The sequence below is a fragment of the Chlorocebus sabaeus genome, chromosome 17, assembly GCF_047675955.1.
Source record: "Chlorocebus sabaeus isolate Y175 chromosome 17, mChlSab1.0.hap1, whole genome shotgun sequence".
NCBI classification, from domain to species: domain Eukaryota; kingdom Metazoa; phylum Chordata; class Mammalia; order Primates; family Cercopithecidae; genus Chlorocebus; species Chlorocebus sabaeus.
In genome coordinates, this window is record NC_132920.1 from 1,058,693 (window position 1) to 1,085,462 (window position 26,770).

The window sequence follows — 26,770 nt, forward strand, 5'->3', positions numbered from 1 at the left end:
GAATATTTTTCAACGCAAGCATACCTCTTCCTTAATTCTTACTTCTCATCCTCACCGCTTTGAGTTAAGTGCCTCACAAAGTGGTACTAACAGTGCCACCTGTCAAAGCACTTGTAACACTGTTTTGTGATCATCTGCTATTTGTTTCTAATCCTGAACTGCATTCTCCTTTTCTGCAGGATTCACATCTTTTTATCTGCAGTCTCTGGCACATGTTAGCTTCTAAGTAAATGTTGTTAGCTAAATGAAGGAGGGGCCCTTTATAAATCCACGAACAAATTAAGTACCCAAGTGTAGGAAACAAGACGCATGTTTGAACCTGATTTCATCTTTCTCCTGCAAGTTTTAATTCAAGAAAGGAACTCTGTGCCGTCTGATTTTTAGCAGGGCTTTCCATGAAAACGGCGGAGAGACAGGGCTACTCGGCTAAGCTTCTAGAACTCTCCCGGTGGAGCTTGCTAGAGATCAGACGCATCACTTACCCACTTCCAACGGGGCAGCATGCTTGGGGAGAAATGGATCTGCAGCTACAAGCCTGCATTGCACAAGCCTGTGGGTTCCTGCTGCCTATATCAACAGGAGGCCTTTGCCCAGCAAGTGGTTTGGTATACTTTTCATCTTCCTTGACAATTAAAGCTCCAATGTGGCATGTTTGTGTTTCAGGTGAAAGGTTTAAGGCACTAAGGAAGAGTCACCTTCGTTGCATCATCAACGTTAATTAGCTGGCATGATTTCCAAATAACCTTTGATTAAAACCTTTGAGACAGTGACAGTCAAGAACAACAAGGTCCACGTCTTCGTTCACCGAATAAAACAAATGCAGCCCAGAACGATCATGTTTTGGCGTTCATGTCCCGAAAAACAGACCCACAAAAGACAGGCCATCACTCAAGTTCATCCGAGAGCAACCTACAAGCGGACCCAGGCTTAGAGTATAGCAAGACGGCCCACAAACCTCGACTAGAGAGGTTCAGAAGCACTTCTCAAGGCGCCCGCAGGAAGCTCTGTTATCCCCAGCAGATAATACAGACAATACTAAAACCTGGCCCACCATGGCAAGACCAAGTCTCAGATCTCTCCTCCCGGGTTGTATCTGCTGGCCAAGGGCCTCCAGGTCCCAACTGCAACATTCTATCTGCACCCACAGCCTCCTGGCCCTTCCCTCCCTTCAGCCCGCATACACCTCACTCACCTCGTCCACAATGTATGCCTCATCACTTCTCTCCTCTCACAGCTTGGTGAGATCAAAGGCTGCGGCTGATGTCGATAAATTACACTCTAATGTGAAAGACATTCAGTCATGCTATTGCTTTACCTCAGGCATCAGAGTTGGGTAATAAAGAAAAGGCTTGTGCCTGGGTAGAAAAGGACTCCAGGCATCTTTCCAGTGCCCTTTGAATGGAGTCCCTCCAGCTTCTTCCGGGAGCTGTTCTGAAGCCACTGGATTCAGTCCAGCGCCCCGCTGAGTGTCTCCTCTGTGCCAGGCACTGTGCTAGGCACAGAGGATGAAAAATGGGTAAGACACAGCCCTACTCTCTATGAGCTTCGGTCTAGGGGGCTCTAACTGCAGCGTTACGCACATGATCTTGCTCTGCTTCCTGGCGTGGGAGAGGTAGATGAAGGAAAATAGACCCTGGTTTCCCCCAACAAACCCAGCTCTCTTGCAAGGGAAGCTGGTTACAGGAACCTCTGCTCCAGGCTCCACCTGCTCACTCACAGCCACAGCCCATCCAAATTCCACATCCAAGGGTTGCTCTTTCTGCCTCCATCCCCTCTCCAGAGCTCCTGGCTCCCATAAGCCCAAGTCTCCCTCCTGCTCAGCCCCACCCACATGAGAAATCCAGAATCTATTTTCCCTGGGTTTGCTTCCAGCTCTTATGTTCCCTGTCCCACATGGGGAGAGCATTTCTGCAGTCAGTCACAGGCAGCTTCCTTAATTGCATAGATTTCTGGTAGCAGATTTTCTTCCTCAATTTTGACCCACTCTGGTCTGTAAAACAGTATGAATCTATTTATGTTTTCCGGAAATCACATTAACCAGAGATCTGAGGGCTGCCCTGCTTCCAAACATGTTAGATAGTGTTGATTCAGGGTCTTAAATAATGCTACAAATAATTCACTCGGTACACAGTTTACTGGCAAATACACAAGATTTGGCTGAATGAGATTAAGTAAATTAAAACAGTGAATGAGAAAACAAAAGGTAGGAGACTCTCCCCTCAAAGAGTGACTCGGTAGTTACGTTAAAATAAATTCACCTCAACTGACAATCCTTATTCAAGACCCCCATAATTTTCCTGACTTTAACAATCATAGTAAACTAACACAGGTGGGTAATAAACTCTTTGCACCTGGTGGAGGCTTTTCGATCATGCTTTTTGGTCATCTTTCTTGTTGTTTGTTGACTGTTGGTGAGTGGGGAGTAAATGTGCAACAGTCTGAGGTTGAACTTCATTGATTTGAAATTGTGAGTCGCATGCATGCTTCTCATTCACAACTGCTTTCCTCTAAGCAGTGATTTTCAGTTGAAAGTGATGGCACTCGGACCCTGGGCAATGTCTGGAGACATTGGGGATGAGCACTGGCTGTTCCTGGCACCTAGTTGGTGGGGGCCAGAGATGCCACCAACCATCCTACAACATCCATGTTAGGCCCCACAGTGGAGAACCACCCAGCCCAAACTATCCACAGGACCACAATTGAGCAACCTGCTTTAAAGGAATCCACTGGATGCCTGCAATGTTCTCACCAGCCCAGGCTTCACTCTGATTGTCCCACATGTCATCCTTCCATGTCGCTCAGGTGAGCTCCATAGAAGGTCCTTCAGGAATTCTCCATGAGCAAACCATCTGGCATTCAGTGCTGCTACAGCTGGGGTCTGGATGGCTTTCACTGTTCTCTTCTACAGGAGCATGTCTCTGCGTGGTGCCAGGGAAGCCAAGATGGCTGGCAGATTCCCCTGAGCCTCATTCACATGAGAAGCCCTTGCTGTTGTCAGAGGGAAACCTAAAAGAGAGTTGGATATTTAACTTTTTAAATGTGTTTGCTCAGTTCAGATACGTAGGTGGAACGGTTCCTATTATGAACACACGTGGCTCCATACTATCTGGATAACAGTCACTACCACGCTGGACAAGCTATGTATGGTGTACATGGACACATTCTGGAGAGCACCTGTCACCTCTCACCCTCGGAGCCTCCTGGTGACGATCTCCTTAGGCATAAGTCACCATGATTACTTTGGAGATCCTACTATCCTGGCCACAGTGAACTAGACCAAAGATTGGTGTCTGGCCCAAGTATGATCCAGAATGGAGCCTGGAATAAGAGCTCCACTCAACATCAGTGCTTAATACAGATGACAGACTGGCAGGAACCACCACGTGCTCTGGGCTGGGGTGTTTGTGCTACGTGTGGAGGCAGACGGTTGAGAAACACAACGAAGGCAGTGGACAGAACCCATGAACCTCAGAGGATATCAGCCAGCAGAAGCACACTGCAGAAGGAACACCAACTTGGATGTGTGCCTGTGAATCCCAGGTACCCAGAGCCTCATGGGCTCATGGGTAGGTGTTCAGTTAATATGTGTTTAGAGAATGATTCAAGAATAGGGAGATACCTGGCAGCAGCAGAAGGACACTAAGAAGCAGAGACATCGGGGAGCTCTTGACCGTGATGTTGGAGCTCAGTGTAGAAAGTGTCACCCACTGCTGAGTGGACGACAAGATCATCTGATCCCTAAGTGTCTCCTGTCCTATACAGCATGCCTGCCTGCCTGAGGCCAAGCTGGGCCACTGTTGGGGCTGCTTCCTGCTCTGTCTTTCTTACCTGTGTAATTTCAAAATAAAATGACAGTAACTTAGATACTCTGAAAGGTCTCTTAAAACCCCAAAAAGGGGCCAGGAGCAGTGGCTCATGCCTGTAATCCCAGCACTTTGGGAGGCCAAGGTGGGTGGATCACAAGGTCAGACGTTCAAGACCAGCCTGGCCAAGACAGTGAAACCCTGTCTCTAGTGAAAATATAAAAATTAGCTGGGCACGGTGGCAGTCACCTGTAATCTCAGCTACTCGGGAGGTTGAGGCAGGAGAATTGCTCAAACCTGGGCAGCAGAGGTTGCAGTGAGCTGAGATCACGCCACTGCACTCCAGCCTGGGCAATAGAGTGAGGCTCCATCTCAAAAAAAAAAAGTCCACAAGACCTTGTCAAGGTGGAAACTAAGTAGAGACCTTGAACCTGGAGAGGTTTTTAAGTGAATGGAGGACCAGTGAACCTAAGATGTGTACCTGCCCCTGGGGTTAATCCTTCTAGCTCATAACTTGGATTAATAATGGGACAAAAACTCTTACTAGGACTAAAAGCAAGAAAGAATATTTTTAGATGCATTTTTCCCTCCCCTGCTCTAGCCACACTGTGTCGCTTGCCAGATAAAATACAAGCGTTTCTGTACCTTCTCCTGCATGACATCAACAAGACCTAGGATTTGATGAGTTCTGGCTCAGATGAGACTTGGGACAGGCCACAGCTCTGCCCAGCCCCGACCTGAATGAGTCAACATTAACTTGATCCACCCTATAATCAAAGCATGATTTATTCTGGAACCCTGAACCCACAGCAAAACATTAGATAACAACCAGCCTATTAATAAGAGATGAAAGTGTTATTTTTAGATTAGGTTAACCTGGGAAAAGGTTGACTCAATTTTGGCTTAACTGAGACAACCAAGCTGTGTACATTAACGGCTCATCTATTTATGTACTTAGCAGTGCTCAAATTAACAGGCACGTATCCACTCTCAAAACGCTGTGGTTTTCTGAAACGGGCGCAGATGCTCCACACAGGTAAGAGTCACCTCTGTGAACACACACATTTCTCTTTCCTCTTAGAAAATACCTGAAATCTCTTCTGCATGCTGTGCAGACCCAGGCCTGTATGGGGATAACAAATTGAACGCCCGCTGCACTCTGACTCTGGCTGCACCCTGAGTTAGCATCTGCTCGCCCTTCCTCCCCATGTTCTTTGAAGGTGGGGAGGTGGTAAACACGGGCATGACACTGTAAGGATGATTACTGCTACCGGCTCTTATTGTAAGGTTTTTAATTAACAATTCATTTCTCAATTCCCTGTGGAGCTAACTTACAAACAGAGGAAGAATAATGAGAGCATTTTATCAGGAAAAAAAAAAACTCCTCTACTTTTTTAAAAAAAAATCCATAGCCCTGATAATGATGTAGATGAGATCGTGCCCGTTTTACAGACAGAGAAATTGAAACCAGAAGGCTCATCATCACAAAGCAATTTGCTATTGATTCTGGAATGAAAATCTAATTTTTAAAATTTTGATTTCAGTACTATGGCCTCGGTAATATGTATTTCATTACCTGAGTAGGAAAAATGAGACCAAAGAAAAGAAACAGAACTTCTAACTCAAACTTATTAGCACAGAACTTCCATTTCTGGCTCTGATGGAGTAACGTGCATCAATCCCACCAACCTGCAATACATCCTAACTACAAAAGCAGCACAAAATAAAAAACACGTTGTTGAAAGACAACAGAGAATAACCAAGTCAGCCAGTACTGGAGGGGCAATGATCCCAGAGGAAAAGCCCCCACAGGCGAGTCCAACGTCATTCCTTGCTTGTCTCCTTCAAGCATCTACTATTTCCCGAACAACACTCTAACACAAAGGCAGAGACTCAGTGTTCAGGAGACGCCACTCCAAACCCTGGCGTCTGGGACTACTGAGGCTTCAGAACTGGAGAAGCAAAGAATTTGGAAAAAAAGAAACCACAAATAAGTGAATACACAGATTGAAAAACATAAGCCACAATGATAAAGTCTAATGTACATGTCATTAGAATTCTAGGAAAAGGGGCTGGGAATAAAGGGACACAAACAATACTTACAGAGGCACTGGCCAGAAATGTTCCCAAAATGCTAAAAACATTAATCCGCAGATTCAAGAAGCTCTACAGGATTAAAGCAGAATAAATTCAGAAGGCAAAATATATGCATTGAGATACATCACAGTGACGTCTTGCTGAAAACCTCATGGGCACACATGCTGAAAATAAAAAACCCAGGAGAATCTTCCGAACAGCCGAGGGTGAGGGCCGGAGGCAGCCAGGGAGAGGGACACACCACACTCAAGGAGCAACAACTATGCTGATAACCGATCTTCCAGAAGAAATGGTGGAGTCCAGAAGACAATGGGATGGCGTCTTTAAAATGCTGAAAGGGATTTCCAAAATCTTTTTTTATTTTTATTCTAACGAGACAGAGTCTCGCTCTGCCACCCAGGCTGGAGTGCAGTGGCACAATCTTGGCTCACTGCAACCTCGGCCTCCTGGGTGCAAGTGATTCTCCTGCCTCAGCCTCCCGAGTAGCTGGGACTACAGGCATCCACCACCACGCCCGGTTAATTTTTGTACTTTTAGTAGAGACAGGGTTTCGCCAGGTTGGCCAGGCTGGTGCCAAATTCTAGATCTGGAAAAATATCTTATAAAGCGAAGGCCAAATAACGCATTTTAGTTAAATTTATTGACATAGAGTATAGCAGGCAAAATTGTAAATGTACATTAAAAACATTCTTTGTGTCATACGTTTTTCTGCTAATGTATATGCCCTTTCCCGCTAGGTTACAGACCTGCAAGGAAATAGACAAGATAAAAAACAATAAATTATTTTTAAGAACAATCAACCAATGCCTATCAGGTTTTTCCTTGTTCCAATTCACAGCTTTCAGCAACTTTACCTTTGTCGTCAAAATATAAAATGCTGTGCCTAAGAAATGCCTCTACATAAGTAAACGTCTTGGCTAATTCAGAAACACGAGAAAAACTAATTTAAATATTTTACGTGGCACCACACAGCAGCTGAAGAAGAAAGGGACAGGCCTTGCCCTTCCTCCGCATTGGGTTCCTAATTACGTTCCTGGTTACACTCCCGAATCCTGTGCGGAAAAAAGAGTGCAGGGAGTATGTTGAGACTGTATCTAAAAACGTAATCAGCACCTTTCTTAATAAAGTTTGTAGAGTGTAAAAAACCATCGTGGGTGTGGGCATCAAATAGATTTTTCAGATCACTCTTCGAATCCATCAGTTTCCAGTTGTCTGTTTTTTTGTTTTGTTTTGTTTTGTTTTGAGATGGAGTCTCATTCTGTCACCCAGGCTGGAGTGCAGTGGCGCGATCTCGGCTCATTGCACCCTCCAGCTCGCAGGTTCAAGCAATTCTCCCTGCCTTCGTCTCCCGAGTCGCTGGGGTTACAGGTGCTTGCCACTACACCCGGCTAATTTTTGTATTTTTTAGTAAAGAGGTGTTTTTGCCATGTTAGGCAGGCCCATCACACCCAGCCCAGTGGTATGTTCTTGGGCAAAATATTTAACCTTTTTCAGGCTTCTTTTCTTCATTTTTTCCTTTTATTGTGTGTGAGACAGGGTGCTGCTCTGCTTCCCACACGGGAGTGCAGTGGTGCGATCACAGCTCATTGCAGCCTCAACCTCCTGGGATTAAGTGATCCTCCAGCTTCAGCCTCCAAAGTAGCAGGAACTATAAGTGTGTGCCACACATGTGGTTAAATTGTTTTAAAAATTTTTTATGTGGAGATAGAGTCACCGTATTTTTTCCCATCTTTTAGATGAGAATACTGGTACCTATCTCAAAGACTGGTGAAGATTAACTGAGATAATGAATACATGCCCAGTACAGTGCATGACTCATAGTTGACATTGAAAATAGTAGGTATTATTTTTATTATATAGTCGCTCCAGGTAGTAGGAAAATACTGAATGACAAAGCAATTCAGTGGGAAATAATAACAGATACGTCCATTGTCACTCAGAATGATGAGGAATATGACTGAGGACTAACAAAAGCACTATGTTATTTATACACGCCGATTTCCCTATTTTGCAGGCTGTGAAATTTGGTTGCTGTAGAGATAGGGTGGTTATTAGACATCAGTGAAAATAAGCACACTGTGAGAATTTATAGGGAAATACATTTAATTAAGTGCCATCTGAGCCACCCACACTGTGAACAAGGAATCTGGCAATAAAGGGTTATTGTTGCCAAGTTCCTGCCAAATGGTATTTTCTTACGTTAGTGTGTTGGTGTTGGCGGTGTTTTTTCTGGCCAAAGCCTGAACAAAGAATTCCAGATGGCACCATGGAGTGAGAAAGCCTCATCGCCATAGACCAAAAGTCTCCCAAAGTCCAAAGAAGATTGGGAAATCCTTTAAAAATATTTCCTTTGGATGGAGGAAGGGGGTGGGTACCACAGGAAATGTAAAGTAGGAAATAATGGCGGTTTAACTTTAGGGTAAATTCTTTGAGGATATTAATTCATTTCTTAAACTTAGACTGTGCTTCCCCTGACCCTCAAGGAGGAACACCAATGCAAGGCCTGTGCCAAGCACAAGGTTCTCACTAAGTGCTGGTTGAACTGAGCAAACTGACCCCCAGAGCACACAGTAAGTGCACAGAAATGACACCGAAATGACCAGCTCATGAAGCACGTCTGCAGGTTTCAGTCTCTGTGCTGAGCACTTCACGTGTGTCATCAGATCCTGCAACAACCCAAGACAACCTTATTTCATCCTTGATTTTTAGCTGTAGACATTCAGTCTCAGAGAGGTTAAAGACTTATCACAGAGCTAGTCAGTCACAGAGCTGGGATCAACCGCAGATCTGTCTGACTTCCAAGGTCATATTCTACCACTGCACTGAGAAACCCGAGTAAGGTCCTAAAAATTCCACCTTCACATCAGCAGCTTCCTAAAACAATCAAGGTGTAAGATTCAGCTTGGCCAACAGAGGAATTCTGACCAATATGAAACTACTGGTCGAGAAACTCAGGAAGATACCTACCGTGTCGGGAGATCACAGGACATTCTGTGTAACAAAGTTCAATGTTATGGGGTAAAAAATAAAACACCCAACAAACCAGTGAGGGCCACTTGTATAACTGAGCCTCCGTATTTCCACTAGAGGAGCTGAGTGTGCAGGGATGCGGTGCAGTGCCTCATGCAGCCTTACGCAGGGAGGCAGTTTGCACACCCTTCTTTCTCCTTAGCTAGTAGAAAAAAATGCAGATATGCAGGTTGAAAATATAAATGTAAAAATGGTTTAGTTAATTATTAAATATTCTTATAGCTATCAGATGTAATGACAAAGACAGACAATGCCAGAAGTCATGTTTTCATAACTCTTTAGAAAAAGAAAATAATACAGTAAAGATCTGGAAAGCACGTAATTATAGGCTGCAAGTGCATGAGAGTGACCTGCCTCCATCCCGAGTCTCCACCATCCTTTAGACTTATCCTTTATAAGCTGAAGACTGTTATATCACTCCCAACATCTCTACTGAACTGCAAAACCATATACTCAATTAGCTTTCAGATGGCTCCAGTTACATGTCACAAAGAGTTCAAATTCAACATATCAAAAATATCCAAAATTTAGCTCATAATCGTGTAGTCCAAATGCATTCTTTCTTTAATATCCACTATTCCAGTGATTAGCCCAGGTATCCTTACAGTCATTCATGCTGGAGACCCAAGGGTCACCTCGCACTTGGACTCCTCTCTATATTCTTCCCTCTACAACTGAGTTCTCTCAGGTTTGCCTTTGCATATTTCCTGATTTTATCTTTCTCCCCTTCTCCCTTTCTCTCTCTCTCTCCCTCCCTCCATCCAGCAGTGGTGCCTTTAGTTCATCATTGTTTCTCATCTGAATTAAACCAAGTAAACCAAGTCCCCAGTTATTCTTTCTCTAGTCTTGTTCCAACATAATCCATTTTCCACTCTAATCTGGTCCTTTCACCTCATTGATTCTAGACACTTCTGTATAAAATCCAAAAGTCTTCACATGCCATATAAGATCCTTCATGATCTGTTACCTGCCCACCTCTCCATTTTTGACCCTTGTCCTTCCTACCCTGTGCCTCCACAATCTAGTCAAAGCAAACTCCATACTTCATCTCAAATGGCCTTCACTCTCATCTCTGTGCTTATCCTCCCACGCCTGTCACACTCCTTTCCTGCCATCCCCTCCACACTCCTATACAAGGTAAGGTCGCTTCTAGGAAATGTGGACTCAGCCCCCATCTCCTTCCTCTCGTGGCACCCTGTGCTCACCTCTGCCCCTCCGTCGTGGTACTTACCATATTGTGTTGTGATCATCTTCAAAGCTAGCAACCCAAAAGACAGACATGGATTCCTCATCTTTGTATCTATCACCTAGTAGAGTCCATGCAATAATAGGTGGTCAGTAAAAGTTTGTGGAATGAAGTAATCTAGAAAAGAAGAAAGGAAAGCAAAAAGGAACACCATATGTTGGGGAGAGTTTATTTATAGGCACATTTAACAATTGTGAGACACAGATGATCTATCATGTTTTCAGAGTTGGGGACTTCAACGGGGAACTAAGAGGAATAAAGGGAAGCCTGATCTCAAAGATTTAAATAACATAAAGACCATAACTGAAATATGTAATTGCCTAAAGGGACAAATGGATTCATCAACTGAAGGGTGAACTAATCCATAAATATCCCCGGTCTAACAGCATCTGGCATAAAGCCTTGGGGAAAATGCGCACACCCTGCACTGCACTCTAGCGATAACCCTCGGCAAAAAGTGACACCAGCTGGAGCTTTCCTCCATGCACAACAATTTCAGCCAGGGAAGAAGTAGTGGCAGAAATAATAATCATGAAAGATAAATACATAATGGATAAATGGGTGGATGAAAAGATATGCGATGGATAGATACGTAGATTGATTGATAGAATAAATAGATGATTGATAATTAGATGATGGAGAGATGATAGATGAAATTGAATAGATACATGATTGATAAATAGATGGATAGATAAATGATGGATAAATGATAGATAATAGATGATAGGTAGGTAGGTAGGTAGATAAAATAGAATAAATAGATGATTGATAGATGATGGATAGATAAATGATAGATGGGTGATAGATAGATAATAGATAGATTAAATAGACAGACAGGTAATACATAGATGATAGAAAGATAGATAGACAGACAGACAGACAGACAGGCTGGCCATAGCTCTTTTGCTGGTGAAGCTGCAGTAGCAGAACACTATTGCAAGAACAAATGCAGGCAGAAAATATGGACATTTGGAAGGTGGAAGCCAATGGACTGTCAGTGGGATCTGCTAAAAAGAAATTTATCCCACAGATGGTGATATATGTGGAGAACCAGCCACTTTGTGCAAAAACTGGGAAGAATGAGGGGAAAAACTAGACAAGAACTAAACAAGTGAAGAGAACAACAGAAGATGGTAAAGAAGAGGATCTAAGGCAGTAATAGCTAAGGTATTGACTATTAGCAAAACCAGAGCAGAGAGAAAAGATACATTCACACTGCAATTAGAGAAGAGAACTCATTAGTCCCAAAGATACAGAAGCTGAAACAGCCCAATATTCAGGATTTGCACTTCTGGCCATGATGGAGTAACATGGATCAGATTCACCCTCTTACCTTAAACAACAGCAACAAATGGAAATAATTTTAAATAATTTCAGACACTGGACAAGAGGCAGCAGAGGACAGTGACTCCCGAGAAAAGGGGGAACAAGCAAGGTGAGCCCTGAGATGCTCTGGCTTACCAGGTGGACAGCGTTTTCAGTTAAGTGATGGTGCAAAAATGATGGAACCTAAACAAAGCCTACTGGTTTGTGGACACAGGTGAGAATTCAGGGATGTCACTCTAGCTAACCCTGCAGAGGAGAGTAATGCAGAAAAGAGAGCTTCACAGGGAAGAGGGCTGCACAGAAAGACCTGCACAGAAGGAGAGTCTGGAGCTGGAAAGGGGGTTCCCCTACTCTTCACCTGAGTACGGGTCAGGGCGTGGATGTGAAGAAGCTGTACCAGGAGTGAGTGGGTGGAATCATCTCTGAGCTAGCGGGCAAGGGACTTTGATGTCCCCATAGCCAGAGTGGAGAAATCTTGTAATACATGAGGCACTATGTGCCCTCAAAAGGAAAAATAATGCCCTAGGCCAGGTTCTTTTGTGCTTCATAAGTGTGATGATCGGGTCTTTTGCTCATGTGTGAGATGTACCTCCCTCAAACCTTGTTATGACATTGGCACATCACCCTTATGACGTGGAAAAAAAAGAAAAACTTCCCTGCACCAAAGGCTGCTCTGGTTCCATTTGACCAAAGCTTGAAAGCAAACTTCAAACAGATTAACTGTTTCCAAGCAACTTAACTGTGCCCCAGAACAAAGACCAAGAATATTTAAAAGAATACCAAAATATCTGACATCCAACAAGATAAAAATTACGTCTGGCCATCCACTCAAAAATTACCAGACATGCAGAGTAGCAGGGAAGCATAATGGATAATGAGCGGGAGGGAACCTGATCAACATAAATAGACCCAGAAATAACATAGATGCAGGAGTTAGTAGACAAGGACATCAAAAACAGTTATAACTACATTCCATATGTTCAAGAAGGTGGAGAAAAATGTGAGCATATTAAGGATATAAAAAGATATTTTAAAAGAGCACAAAAGTTGGGAGAGGAGCACCTCAAAGCTTGAGGTATCTCTGACATGTTAAAAGAAAGTAGCAACATCCACTTTCCTTAGCTAGTGTGGTCATACCAGGCACTTTCCAAACAAGAAGACTTTTGAGAATGAAAGGGGTGCTGTTAATAGTGAACTTGGGACCATCAGCATAAACAGAGACTGCCCCGCGTTGACCGTGACATATGATGGGACCAGCATTTCCTCCCAAAGCTTAGCAATATTTAACAGTGTGTAGGACATGACCATCAACAACAGCTGACATTATGAAGTTTCAGTCCTTAAAGGGATGGCCTCAGCCTCTGAGAACTCTCAGCCATGCCTACTAATGCACACCACGCGTCTCTCCAAAATAACTTTGTCCTTTGCAGTCCTCTTCACTTGTTCCATGGCTGACTCTGACACTTCCACTGGGAGTCTCAGGCTCAGACTTCACAATCCTCGTCCAAATCAAACTTAGCTGACTCTAGTCTCGACCCCACAGGACCATGCTGCCTACCACTCAACAGTGGCTAAAATGAAAGAGTTGTGAGTTAATGAGCTACTGCTCCTTGGTAAGAAACTTATAGTAAAGCTACTGCTACCTCCTGGCTTTGCACAACAGCCCACCAGTCATACCAAACCAGAGTTTGCCTAAGTATTGGCAAATGGCCTTTCAAGTGGAATCTGTATATACCGTGAATTATTTGTCCAAGTGAGTAAAAATATTCAGGGTGCCAAAGAGAAAGACAATCTCTTGCAAGTAAGCAACAAGTCTCACGAAATCTTCAAGTCCCGATCCAGTGGGAAGAAATTTCCGTCCAATGAGAGTGAAAAGACAGTGGGTGTGTTGGGGACTGGAGTGCCTCCTTTTATTTCCACAAGCCTCTGCTCCTGTGAATAATGCAATGATCACAGATCCTGACTTCATGTTATGACCTGATTGAAACCCAGACCCAAACCTGTCCTGGAGCATGTGATAAACCAGATGCCTGGAGCTCAGTTGTCACCACCTTCTCAAACACAGGCATCTTAATTAAAAAATTATAAGCCAAGGATTCAGATAAAACATCAAAAGCGGGGAAAAGGGTGTCTTTCTTTCAGTTAAAGGGCAGGGCCAAGATTGGGGGATAAGAGTGGAAAATCAGGTAGAGGAGAATCCAGAGACAGACCAAAGCTGAAGCTCATCCCCAGTGAGGGGACCTTTCCCATTTTGGAGAGAGATTGTGCTGTACTGATGACCACGTGCATAAACAAGCCTCTTCTCTCCACTCCTCAACCTTGTCTTTAAAAACAGGCCTGTCCCAGCATGTGGGGAAAACATACAAAGCATGTTGAGCTCAGATATGAATCTCAATGCTGTGGAAAACAGCCAAAAAAGTGGCATCTTCTCCACCACTGACAATCCTTTGCATCGCTCTCCTCCTTGCGGGTAAATGAGAGCTGGAACTCAGCCTTGGCTCACAGCAGAAAACAATTCTAACCCAGGGCGCATCCACATTCGTGGGGAAATGTTCAAGTGCTTGATCACAGATGCAGGAAGAAAAGTCTGATTTGTTGGCATCAGACCTAGTCTTTGGATGGGAAAACTAATAAACATCAGCCTTGAAGACAAGAGACAAACATTTCTTCTCCAGAAATATACTGACAGTGACTTTATAGTCTTCAAACATTTGGGCCTTTAAAATAAACAGACTTTGTAAAATATCTAATTAACAGCTAAAGGTTGTAAGTGAAGGCTGGAATATTGAGAAGACAAATAATTGGATTTCATTTATCTTCAATGCTCTAAATTTTGGCTTCTTCCACCTTTGCCTATAGGATGAACACATCCTGGGAACTTAGGCTAACCCAAGCAGAACCAGGGGCAACACAACTGGCAGACGAAGTTGAATAATGACTCTCACCCAAACCTCCCTTCACTTTGGTGCCCAGAATTTGGTCTTGTAAAAGATTCAGACATCCATGCTTCTCCAGTTAGAACAGGCTTTACTTCTATAGATACGCACAGGTAAACCAGGAGATTCGAATCTATACAATATACCTAGAACATCTTTTTAGAGCAAGTTTCACTTGAAGATTTAGGGGAAGGGGTGTTAAGAAATGTTCTTTCACTTTAAGAGCAAGTCCAATGTTTTTAATATTAAAGTATGGATGACTTATAGGACTATGCCTAATTTGCAGGAAATTTGAATATGAAACACAAGACTTCTTGGTATTTTACTTTATGATGAGCTTTTGGGGTCCTCATCTGTAATCCTTCTGCAATACCAGCACAGCCTTTCCATTTCAGTCCAGAAGTCCAGTCCATGACGTCCTAGGTAGACAGTGAAGCTCTGAAGAACATGCGCCTTGTGCTTGCTCCTGGTTCACTTGTCCATTGTTTGTCATAATTCTCAGAGACACCGGAGAGAACCAAGCATCACCAACAATGACTGATATGGTTTGGTTGTGTCCACACCCAAATCTCATCTTGAATTGTAATCCCTATGATCCCCACAAGTCGTAGGAGAGACCTGGTGGGAGGTAATTGAATCATGGGGGGCAGGTGGTTCCCCTATGCTGTTCTCGTGGTAGTGACTGAGAGTTCTCACGAGATCTGATGGTTTTATAAGTGTCTGGCATTTCCCCTGCTGGCACTCTTTCTCTCTCCTGCTGCCCTAGGAAGAGGTGCCGGCTATCATGATTGTAAGTTTCCTGAGGCTTCCCCACCCAGGCAGAACTGTGAGTCAATTAACCTCTTTCCTTTTTAAATTACCAGACTTGGGTATTTCTTCAGAGCAACATGGGAACATATGAATACAATGATCAGTTATGGATGAGAAGTGCCCAACTGCACAATCTTATCGATTTCATACCACCAGGTCTCACAGAAATGGTATGGAGATTTCTCAAGATCCAATCAGAAAAATCATGACTCCATGAGGAGCCAGGCACAGTGACTCCCACCTACAATCCCAGCTACTCAGGAGGCTGAGGCAGGGGAAGCACTTGATCCCTAGGATTTGAGGCTGCAGTGAGCTATGACCACACCACTGCACTCCAACCTGGGTGATAGAGGGAGACTCCGTCTCTTAAAAAATACATATCCATGAGGGCAGAGGTCTTTATTTTGTTCATGAACTTATCCACCAAGCACGTAGAACAGTCAGGCTCATAGTACGTGCTCTGTAAACATATGTTGAAAATTAATTCTATATGCTACTTCCCCAAACATCATTTTCTAATTATCTTCCCGAGTGGCTAGTTAGATGAAAATCAGTTCTCTCTTGTACCATTCTACATTCAGAAGGAATGAAAAGTATGCTATAAGGAATGGGGAGTGTGAGTATCTAATCTGAAGGAAAAAAGTAACCAAGGTTTTCAGTGTTTGTGGATGGATAGATAGACATCCTGTCCCTCTTTGAGTCATTAGGAATTTGACATGGTTTCCAAGAGCCAATAACTTGTTGTCCTGTTGGGAAGCCTCTGCCTTGCTTCGTCAGCCACGTAGCAACCTCCTCTGCTCAGCAGCCGAGCTCCCTTTCTTCCACTCCTGATGAGGTCGTTTCGTGCCTGGCTGAACCAGGGGCTTAGTTGAAAGTGAGCTGGCCAAGATTCAATCAGGATAAGACCGAAGCTGCGTGCTTGAACTGGGGAAATGCTTCAGGAGTCACAGGAGCGAGCTCTTCCATGTGCGGATGGGATGCATTTAACCCTTGCCATTGACAGTGACAGCTCTAGGTCAGGATGGAAGCAAGGTTTGAGGACACAGCTGTGGGCTGGAAACCAGAACACCGGGGTGCCGTTGCTGACTTCCACGATAAACACCTGGGCCTGTTAGACGGATCAAAGCTTTGGGCAGGAGGCAGGTGAGGGGATTCTGAGGGAAGTTTTATTTTCCTCCTGTGGAAAATGATGGGGTTGGAATTGATCATCTCCAAAGTCCTCTCAGCTCTAATTCAATGTTGCTCCAGGCGTCTCTGAGGATTTCTGAGACAGCCTGAATACCAGCTGTGCTGGTGTAGAGGTCATTACTTCGTCTTCCAAATGCTGGCTGAGATGACTCTCAGGTGGATTAACCAAAACCACAACTGGGGAAGAAGCTGAGGCTGAGTGCTGACGGCAGATGCCAAGAAAGTGCGACACAACCTGTCCGCAACACTGTTGAGGATGCTGAGCCCGGCCATGCCTGCCAGTGTCCAGAGACATTGAGAGGGCCTGGGTGCCAGGCTGCCATCTAGGGCCGGGGAGGAGCCTCCACAGGACGGTGCATCTGCAAGGAATGAGAAGTCAGAAGATTCTCCAAAGACACCTCGAAGGATTCTGGTCGGCTAACCAACCACCAGGTTTCTTTATGGGGCAGGAGAGTATAAGTGGATGAGGCAAGGCCTTGGGAGAAATCCACTCTGAAGTGAGCCTGGATTTTAGACCATCTGGAAGAGCAGCTAAGAGCCCTCTGATGAAAGAAGAAAGAGAAGGCATACCCCTCAGACACCAGCACATGTTAGAAAGGTGCAGAGGTCAGGATGGTGTGATCCTGGAGTAAGAATAAATAAGAAATCAATTGAACAGAATAAAGTAGAAGATCAGATCCAAATACATAGAAATATGCATTTCTATACATATTTCTATACATATTTCTATACAAATGTATACATTTCTAAACAAATGTATTTCTATACAAATGATAGCTACACATATAATAAAAGTTTGATTTGAACATTAGAAAGGAAAATAGATTCTTTAGTATAGGGTTCTATTCCTAACTCACATCATATACCAAAATAAATTTCAAATAGATCACAGAGTGGCATACTGAAAATTACCAATAAAAGAATTTGAAAGCAGTATAACTAAATACTCACCCAATCCCTGTCAAGGGAGAGTGTCTCTAAGCATATGCACAAAAGAAGATATAATAAAGGAAAGGACACTAAGTAGAACTGTAAGAAAATTAGAAATTCTCTCTATAAAAAGGAGCACTAACTAAATTAAAAGATGAACAATAAACCAGGAGGAAAGAAGTTAAAACAATTTGACAGGCAAGTGATTAAAATTCTACATAAGGGGTTCCTCACAAGTCGGCCTGCCCCTCACTAGCAATGTGACTTTGGGAGGGTCATTTAATTTCACAAACTTCTATTATTTTAATGGGGATAATAATCAAATATATTTCAGAGGGTTGCGAGGATTATAAAAAAAATACATGAAAACTAGCACAGTAAAAGCTTACTAAATGTTGGCTGCCATTATTATCAAAAGTATTATTATATCATTATTCATTAGTATAATAAAATAATGCATGATGATATTTATATTTATATATAATAAATAAATTATTATTATTAAAAACCACAAGGGAATGAGGAACAAAAACTTGGAGAGACAATTCAAACCAGAAGAACACAAACGGCAAACAAATGAAATGGGATCTGCTCATCACCTATCAAAACAGGTGGATTTTTAAAACTATAATATTTTTAAGTGATAATGGAGTATAGGGAAAATTCTCACACCTTATTGGTATAAGTACACTTCAGTATAATCTTCCTGGAGGGCAGCTGGTATAAAACAATGTTTATATCATTTGACCTAATGATTCTACTTCTTTACGTAAGGAAGCAATCAGATATACACCAAATAAAAAGGTCTATCAAGATTATTCATTATAATAGCAAATACCAGAAGCAAGGCTCAACAAACGAATGTTTATTCCATCTATGCAATGGGATTTTATCTAGCCATTGAAAATCAAGTTGCGAAAAGTATTTAGAAGCATGGGAACATGTTTACCATATTTGTTCAATGAAAAAAGTAAGCTAAATATCTCTTCTATATTTTATCTCAGTTTTACTTTAAAAATGAATTTTGCAATACAGAAAAGGATCTATATAAATAAATATATGTACATACATATGTACTCATGTATGTATGTATATGAAACAAATAAATACACTTTTATATCCAGGTGGTAGAAATGCTAGTGATTTAATATTTTCTTTGTGCTTCTCTTTATTTTCTTACATTCTTACTATTTATGTGTATCACTTTTAATTAGAAAAAAATACAACAAATGCTGTTTTAATAGCCCCTGATGTCACTTTTCTCCTTATCTCATATTACTTTCCAAGCTGTTACTTTCATCTCAAGTTGGAAATCAAGAAGGCCAGCAAATCACCCAGTTGAGGGTCTTATATGCACCAGACCTAAGGCGCAAGTGCCTCTCCAGAGAGTCTCTCTGGTGTAAGCTGTTGTTTAACCCACACGATCATGCTGACTACCTCCTCCACTTTTTCTCCTTCCCCTCCTTTTCAGGGAGTAGATGCCCATGCATAGAGTTTGGGATTTGGAGGCTCACAATCCTGAGCTAGAACCCCCAGCTCTGTGTCTTCCTTGACCTTGGGCTCAGTGCTGTAAATGAAGCATGGGCTTGAGAAGAACTCTGAGAGTTTACATGCAAGAAAAGGGCTTGTGATGTAGATGATCTAAGGTATTTGGATTTTCTTCTTTCACTAGTGGGAAGAAAAGGAAACTTTTAAATCAGAAGAGCAATATGACCTTAGCAAAGTGTCGCTTAGCAAAGTATCTCTAGCAGTATTAAAGAAAGACAAATGAGAGGACACTGATAACTACTGAAAAGTCCAGCAAAGAGGATGACAAATGGATCCAAGACGCCATGACCGAAATGGAGATACTGGTTTCATGCATGAGCGCATGAATGTGAGTATGTGCTCAAATGTGAAAGGAGAGAGAGAGGAACTAGTGACGAGTCTTGGATTTTTTGCTAAGGGCATTATTGGGATTCAAGCACTGCCAACCCAGTATCCACTCACCTATCTTCTTTCTTTTTTAATTTACTTACTTCTTCACTTTATTTTTAATTGACAAATAAAAATTGTACATACCTGTCATGTAAAAGATTATGTTTTGATATATGTATAGATTGTAAAATGACTAAATCAAGCTAATTAACATATACATTATCTCACATACTTATTTTTGTGGTGAGAACACTTAAAATTAACTCAGCAATTTTTAAGAATACAATACATTGTTATTAACCATGGCATTGTCAGTTAGTTATACTCACCATGTTTACCTATCTTTTTTAGTTACAGGACCCCAGTTTCTTTCAGGGCAGCAACACATTTCCCAGCCTTTCCTGCAACTCAGCGGTGTCAATAGATACGAATAGAGGTTGCTAGATGGGATTTCCAGGAGAGTTCCTTAAAAAGAAAGTGGTGTGCATATTTGCTGCCCTTCTACACCTTTCTTCTACATCCTAACTGGAAACTGGATGCAATGGCCAGAGCTCCAAAAAACCATCTTTGATCAATAGATAATATTGTGGATAGAATCCATATTTTAGGGGTGATGAAATAGAAAAAATAGAAGTATCCTGGGTTCCCAAAGACCACTAAGCCTTTGCACTAGCCCTGGACTTCCTTTATCCAAATGTCTTTCATATTAAAAATAAATCTCTACCTGATTGAACCAACTTTATTTGGGTTCTGTTAAGTGCTAATTTAGTCATCATTAACTCATATGAAGAACATAGGAAGTAGGGAAAGTTTAGGTGTGGGTAAATTTACTGGGATATTGTATTGTTTGTATTATTTTGTATTCGAGACACCCATACAATATCCCACTCAATTTACTCATAAAGCAATTGGAAATATAAAATACTGATTATAACTGAAGGCCTGAATATAATTATATCAGAAGGAGATTGTATATGCAGTAGAAGAAATAGTACAACCCCTTAAGATCACCAGCACTGCATAATAATCCTAAACATAAATGCCCCTAGTAACAGAGCTTCAAAATACATGAAGTAAAAACTGCTGGTATTGCAAGAAGAAACAGACAAACTCACAATTATATTCAGAGATTTCAATAGTGCTCTCAATAATTAATAAAACAGGCAGACAAAAAAATAAGTAAGGGCATAGAAGACTTGAATAACTCAATCAACTTGACCTAATAGTTATAGAACACTCAACCCAATTTCAGCAGAATATACTTTTTTCAAGTGGACGCAGAACATTTACCATGATAAACTATATGCTGAGCCATAAAATAAGTCTCGAAGTATATTCTCAGAACATAGTGAAATTAAATTAAAAATGAATATTGGAAAGATATCTGGAAAGTCTCTAAATATTTATAAGTTAAATAACATACTTTTAAATAACCCATAGATCAAAGAAGAAAAGAAAAAAGAAAGGATTTTGAACTAAGTGAAAATAAAAATACATTTTAGAAATTGTGAGATGCAGTTAAAGCAGTATTTAAAGGAACATTTATAGCACTCAAGTATCTATATTAGAAAGAGGAAAGGTCTGAAATCAAAGATCTGCTTCCTACATAAGAAAAAAAGAGTAAATGAAACTCAAAAGAAGTATAAGAAATGAAACAATAAAGATTAAAGAGGGAATCAATAAAATAGAAAACAGAAAACAATGGGAAAATCAATGAAATAAAAGCCTGTATTTTAAGACATTCATCAGTAAGGTCTCAGAGGACATGGTGTGTAAATCAATGAAAAAAGGAAAGTGTCTCTTCCTCAGCAAATGTTTCCCCTAACATTTAAAGTAGATTTCCTCCTACTCTTAATCTCCCTCTATTTCCCCAGTCTTTCATTTTATGTTATATTTTAATTCATCATTTCGTAGTTGTTGGTTTATTTAGGATTTGTCTCTCTTATATGAGTCCAGTAGGGCAGGAACAATATCTGATTTTCTCAGCACTGTACACCCAGCATGTATGAGAGATTTCATCATATAGTAGGTACCCAATAAATACTTGGTAAATCAATTATAGGAGATTAATTGCTCAATGGTGAGAGCTGAGATGATGATGATAATGATGAGCGAGTATGTATAAGAGAAAATAAGACAAAATGGAGAGGTAACCTTTTTCAGCTGTTTGAAATGAGTAGTCAAAAAGATTTTATTCCAGTGATATTTAATTGCCCTTAAAATATAAATAGATATATGCAAGTAAGTGGCATGGGGAATAGAAAAGAATCTCATTAGAGGAAACAACATAAGGAAAGGTAAAGAAGGATAAGAAAGAACGGCCCACTTGGGAATCTGTCAGTGCTTGGGCATGGCTAAAGCACAGGATGCATGAAGGGGAGAATAAGAGAAGATGCAGACCAGGTACAGAAGCTGGATCATAGAGGGTCTTTTTTGCTTCCTAACTCTGTGACCTTGGCCCTTTGTTTTATTGTGCCTCCGTTTCCTCATCTGCAAAATCATGATAATAATTTCTACCACTTAAGAGTCACTGAGAAGATTAAATCAGAGGCGATAGGTAAAGTATCTGACTTACGGTCTCAATAAATGTTAACTACTTCTAGTAGTAACGAGAATGTTTCCGGGGAACATTTGTGTATTTACAGGATTTACTGTATCTGCAGGGTTAATTTCCTCATGCCATCATAGGCTGAGGATGGGCACAATTACTTGTCCCATCCTCAAAGAGCCTGGAGACAGGGCAGGGTCCTGAGTAAACTATGCAATCCCTAAAGAGCAGGAAGTAAGCAATGAGAAAATAAATAGGATCAAACACCGTGTAAACAGCTGCACAAAGCTCACAATGCCTTTCCTATAAAGGAAAAACAATAATGACAGCGAAGCAACAATTATGACAATTAAGTTTAATGGAGGTAATTAAGCTAACTTAAATAAATGAGCATTCTTTAGATATCTTGCTGACTTCTTCCACTTACTATTCTTAGGATTCAAAAGAGCAAAACAAACATTCAACCTCAAAGGCTCCCTACAGATTTAGGGAGAAGCCACCAGAGCTGACGATGGAGCTTTAGTGGGCTTAGACTCCTTTCTGAGGGGTATAGAGCTCAGGATGTGGGGGGCAAGGAGATGGGTCAAGAAACGGGTCCTGGGTGTTCACGTGGGGCCTCCAGGCAGTGGCCAGGCATCTATTAATGGCTGCATTGTTTTCATGCCTGGGAGAGCTGAATAAGGAATTGCAATACCGAGGCCTCTAACAATTACAGTGGGATTCCCACTAGGGTAACAACAGCTCCTGAATCTCGCTCTGTCTCAGCAAGTTCTCTCCTGAAGCACTGCTTCCCTTGAGAGCACCAGATGAAGCACAAGATTTGATGTTTACACTTAGAGAGAAAGATCACTAAGACTGACCTATTCCAGATAATAACCAAGCTGTTGTCAGAGAGGGCTTAAGGAATTATAGGGAAGTATATGGAATTTAACACATATAAAAGAAAAACACAGTATCTATGATCTTCAGCACTTCCACATCCCACCTCTACAGAGTCCTGCTGGTGTCTGAAAATAGTCCAACAGGAAGCCTAGCTGTTCAGGAGAGCAACGCTTGGTGGTTAGAAGCAAGGATTCTGATTGCCTGGGTCCAGATCACAGCTCCACCGCTTACCTAGGTGTGTGATCTTCGTCAAGTTACTTAACTTTTCTGTGCTTTTATTTCCTAACCTACAAAATGGGAATAATGATAGAATCTATCTTATAAGGGTGGCTAGATAATTAAATTATGTTAACCAAGGTAACTTACACTTAGAACAACTCTTGCCACATACAAAGCACTCAGTGTTAATACGCAACTGTACCTGCTTTTGTAACTTCATAGTCAACAAGGAACTGGTTCCATCCTCTTACTACCAAATGGTATCATTCCATGGAGTTCCTGAAAACATGTACTTTTCTCCATTTTTATTGTTGTTTCCTTGGTGGGGGACGGGGGCTCTTCCAAACCCAACTCATCAAACAGATTACATATTTGATCTAGAAAGTTTGGAATTTCAGCATGTTTACTTCTAATTAGTTGAAAGCAGATGATCTCCTAGCCAACCCAAATACTTTTTAAAAACTCTTCAGCCAAGTTGACCTTCTCCTAACTGTGACTCCTAGCCTGGGTTCCAAGCTCTCACCCACGCCGTGTCTAACTATTGGGACAACTCTCCTATTTCACGCAGCGCTAACAGGCAACGCCACTTGGATGTTTTCTTGTTTCTGTGTGGTCAGAGCCATTTAAACAAAAATTACTGGCAACCTGGGTTAAAGGATGGTTGATTAGCAAACAAGCCTCGGAACTGAAAGACAGAGACTTCTGGAGAGAGTTAGAGACAGCTCCAGAGACACTTGATTACATTCCAGGGTTGTAAACCTAGAGACCCTTCTCTCCCAGAGAGGACTGTCACCTTCTCAAGCAAACACCTATCCCCTTCACAACCCCCTGTCTCTATCCAGAGGAGAAGAGAGGAGGATGGGCAAGCGACTCCTAGAAAAGCTCCAAGTTTCATCATTTCAAACCCTGCAGGACAGGTGCTCTGGGTGGCTCTCAGCACATCACCCTGTGGTGATGAGGCATGGAGAAGTCACACAAGTTGCTCTGTGCATAAAGGGCCTATTCCCTGATGCAGAGATGTCTGCCTATATGTACTACACATCCCTATGGTTCGGATAGCCTGCCTGACATATATGTGCTTGTGTGTATGTGCCTACACTCAATCAAGTGCTATAGGCTGACTTGTTAGCTTGCAACGGGGTAACATGTCAGACACTCGTGGTTTCAGACTAACTTCCTGTTCACCAACACCTACCCTTCTCCAAATTCACCTTCTATATGAAGCCATCAATGGATAAAATTATGAATTCCTCCAGGACTAGCTTTATTATTTTATTTGTTCCCAGAATGTAGGACCCCTGCTGCTTTTAAAAACTAAAACATAAACCCATAAAGAATTTTTTAAAGTACTCAGAGAATTAAATGATAAAGCCAAAATCAAATCCAAATATTAGAAGACTCAGCAGGCCACACTGGTGTTGGGCTAGGGCTGGGTCCCTGCTTTGGGGTGATGCGGGGCATGGGCCAGGAGCCTCTTCCAGGGAGCGCAGACATCACTCAGGTCCCTGGAGCTCCCCCCACAGTCAGCCTCCCTCCCTCCATTGTTCCCGTGCTCCTTTTGTACAAGGTGGGGAGCAGGTGGAACTTGCACTCAGAATGCTCCGATATTTGTCAAATTGTAAAGTGGCATTGTAAGAGAGCATTGGCTTCATTATTTCATTTTTATTTTCCTCCTTACAGCCAGGGTCATGGTGGCTGTCCCATCAGGGCAAGAAGATCTCATGAGAAGAGACGGCAGAGGGGAGGAGGGAAAGACCAGAGGACAGAGACATACTTTTCTCCACTAAAAGGGCCTGTCTTCTGCTCTGTTCCCCAGGTGTGAACGCAAAGATAGGCAAGTAAATGAGTGGATAAGAAAACAAGTGATGGATGTCCGGCTGGTCTTTGTCCCCCTAACCCCAGTGGAGAGAGACCCAGGGAAAGGAGATGAGTGGGACCCTCCCTTAAAGGAAGGGCAGAGGGGCAGGTGCCTGGGGAGAAGAGACAAGACTGGAGAAGAAGACAGTGACTTGTGTTCCATGGCTCCGGAGTAAGGACTTGGAGCGTATCCTCTGCAGAGCCCCACAGAGGGGGAAGAACCTGCAAGGACCACCCAGGAGGCTGTGTCCCGGGTCCAGGGCCCCCAGCCCAGCCAGGGAGCACAACTTAGCCAGTAAGCGTCAGAATTCTGGCCTTCAGATGACCGACCACAGGATGTGACCCAATGTGCACCGAAGTCCAGGGCTCTCTCAGTAGCAGTTAGCAAGCGGCAGGGGAGGAGTGTGAGCCCAGATATGGCTGATGCCAACAAAGCTTCTGAAGACGGAGGCTGGGCCTCGCCCAGCTGTGCAGAGCCTACTGGGAAAGATGCAGAGTGAACTTCTCATCACCCTGGCTCAATGCGACTCACCGTCAGGTAGATTTTGCTCTGGAAAACATTCTGAATTTTGTTGTGGACTGTGATGGTGTGAAATGCACCCCTGCTTCATGAATATACCTCCCAGGCATAGACCTGTAAATATATGTTAATAGTTACACCGCTTGTGAGCAGAGCTGCAGTTATTTCAACAATGAACAGTCTTAAATCTCCTTTTTCTTTCATGCTTCATCAAAGGAGGGTTCCTGCCCAGCCCTTTTCTCCCGTCTACCCTCTCTGAAGGCCTCTGCTCATCCTGAGGTAAGTGATGCAGTGGTGTCCCCATTACAGGGTTGGTGGGACCTGTTCACCGTTTATACGCCTGCTGCTGAGCTGCAAGGGGCAGTTGGGAGTTATGAAGACATGGAGGGGCATGACCAGCCCCAAGGAAAGGAGGGGAGCTGAGTTCCCAGCTGTCCCCTCTTGGATGGGGACATCCTCTCCTCTCTCTGGAGGGTTAGCAAAGTCAAGCTCAGCCTCGTGGAACAAGTCATGGCGCTGTTTTCTCCAGAGCCCTCTTCGCCTTGAAACTCACCAAGTCCTTACTCCCATCCTCAGAGGCTCGCCACCAAACATTTGGAATTGCCCCACATACAAATTTGGAGCAGCTTCAGCTCTTTAACTGGTTTTGGTTGTTTTACGATCAATACCTCTTGCCTCAGGCCCCACAGGAAAGTCACAATCCCATCAGCTCTGTGTTTCTGTAAACTGTGTTAGCTTCCCCGTCACTTTGATCTGTCCCCATACGGCACAATGTCTGGGTGTGGTGACCGCTAAGGAAGCCCACAGAATACCGCAATGATGACGGCTCACACTCCACGCCAGTGACCACACGGAAGGCCTGTTCCCAAGGGGTTCGCCTTCGCTGTTCTACGGCCATCAGGATCCGTATGGCTGCAACCTCAGTTTTTTCCCTAAGGGGCTCCCTAATCCCTATGTCCCTGGGTGCTACTTCACTTTGATCTGCCACTTTGTGGAATTTGAAAGAGGAGAGGAGAGGAAGTGGCTGGGCCCAGGGATGGGGACTTAACTACTCCGATGAGTCAGAGATTTTGAGCATGTGTTTTTTCCACTTGAAACATCAAGTTCCAGAAAAAGAACATGCCACTAATAACAAAAGCCACAATCCGTCAAGGGTCTACAAAGTGACATGCAACTCATATGTATTTCTCTTGTAATCTTCACAAAGGGAGACAGAGAAGCTGAAGCTCTCTCGGGAAGCTGTGTATCTTGCTCAGGGTCGTACCAGATAGCGGGCGGCAGAGGAGAGGGGCAGGCTCCGATATGGTCGGTGCCAGTGTGCAGAACTGCTGTGCTGTGCTGTCTGGTGTTGGCCAGAATGACCATGAGAGGCCAAAATGGTGCCACTGAGGGGAGGAGCAGCACCCATAGCAGAGCAGACCCCCCACCGCTCCAGCCAGCCCCTCCTCAAGCCCGTGCTAC

The 26,770-nt window shown here is 42.9% G+C and overlaps 1 long non-coding RNA gene and 1 other non-coding gene across 3 annotated transcripts; one reads left to right on the forward strand and one right to left on the reverse strand.

Moving 5' to 3' along the window:
• Positions 1–2,065: 2,065 nt before the first annotated feature.
• On the reverse strand, positions 2,066–25,786 carry LOC140708811 (uncharacterized). Of its 2 annotated transcripts, XR_012089011.1 has the most exons (4): positions 25,322–25,786; positions 10,162–10,293; positions 5,907–5,969; positions 2,066–3,006 (listed from the first exon to the last, which is right to left on the reverse strand). It is a non-coding gene; the product is annotated as an uncharacterized lncRNA (long non-coding RNA). The 2 variants fall into 2 exon arrangements; XR_012089010.1 differs by having other exon boundaries at positions 2,066–5,969.
• Positions 12,034–12,136, forward strand: LOC119626887 (small nucleolar RNA U13). The gene has a single exon (XR_005243078.2). It is a non-coding gene; the product is annotated as a small nucleolar RNA U13 (small nucleolar RNA).
• Positions 25,787–26,770: the final 984 nt, after the last annotated feature.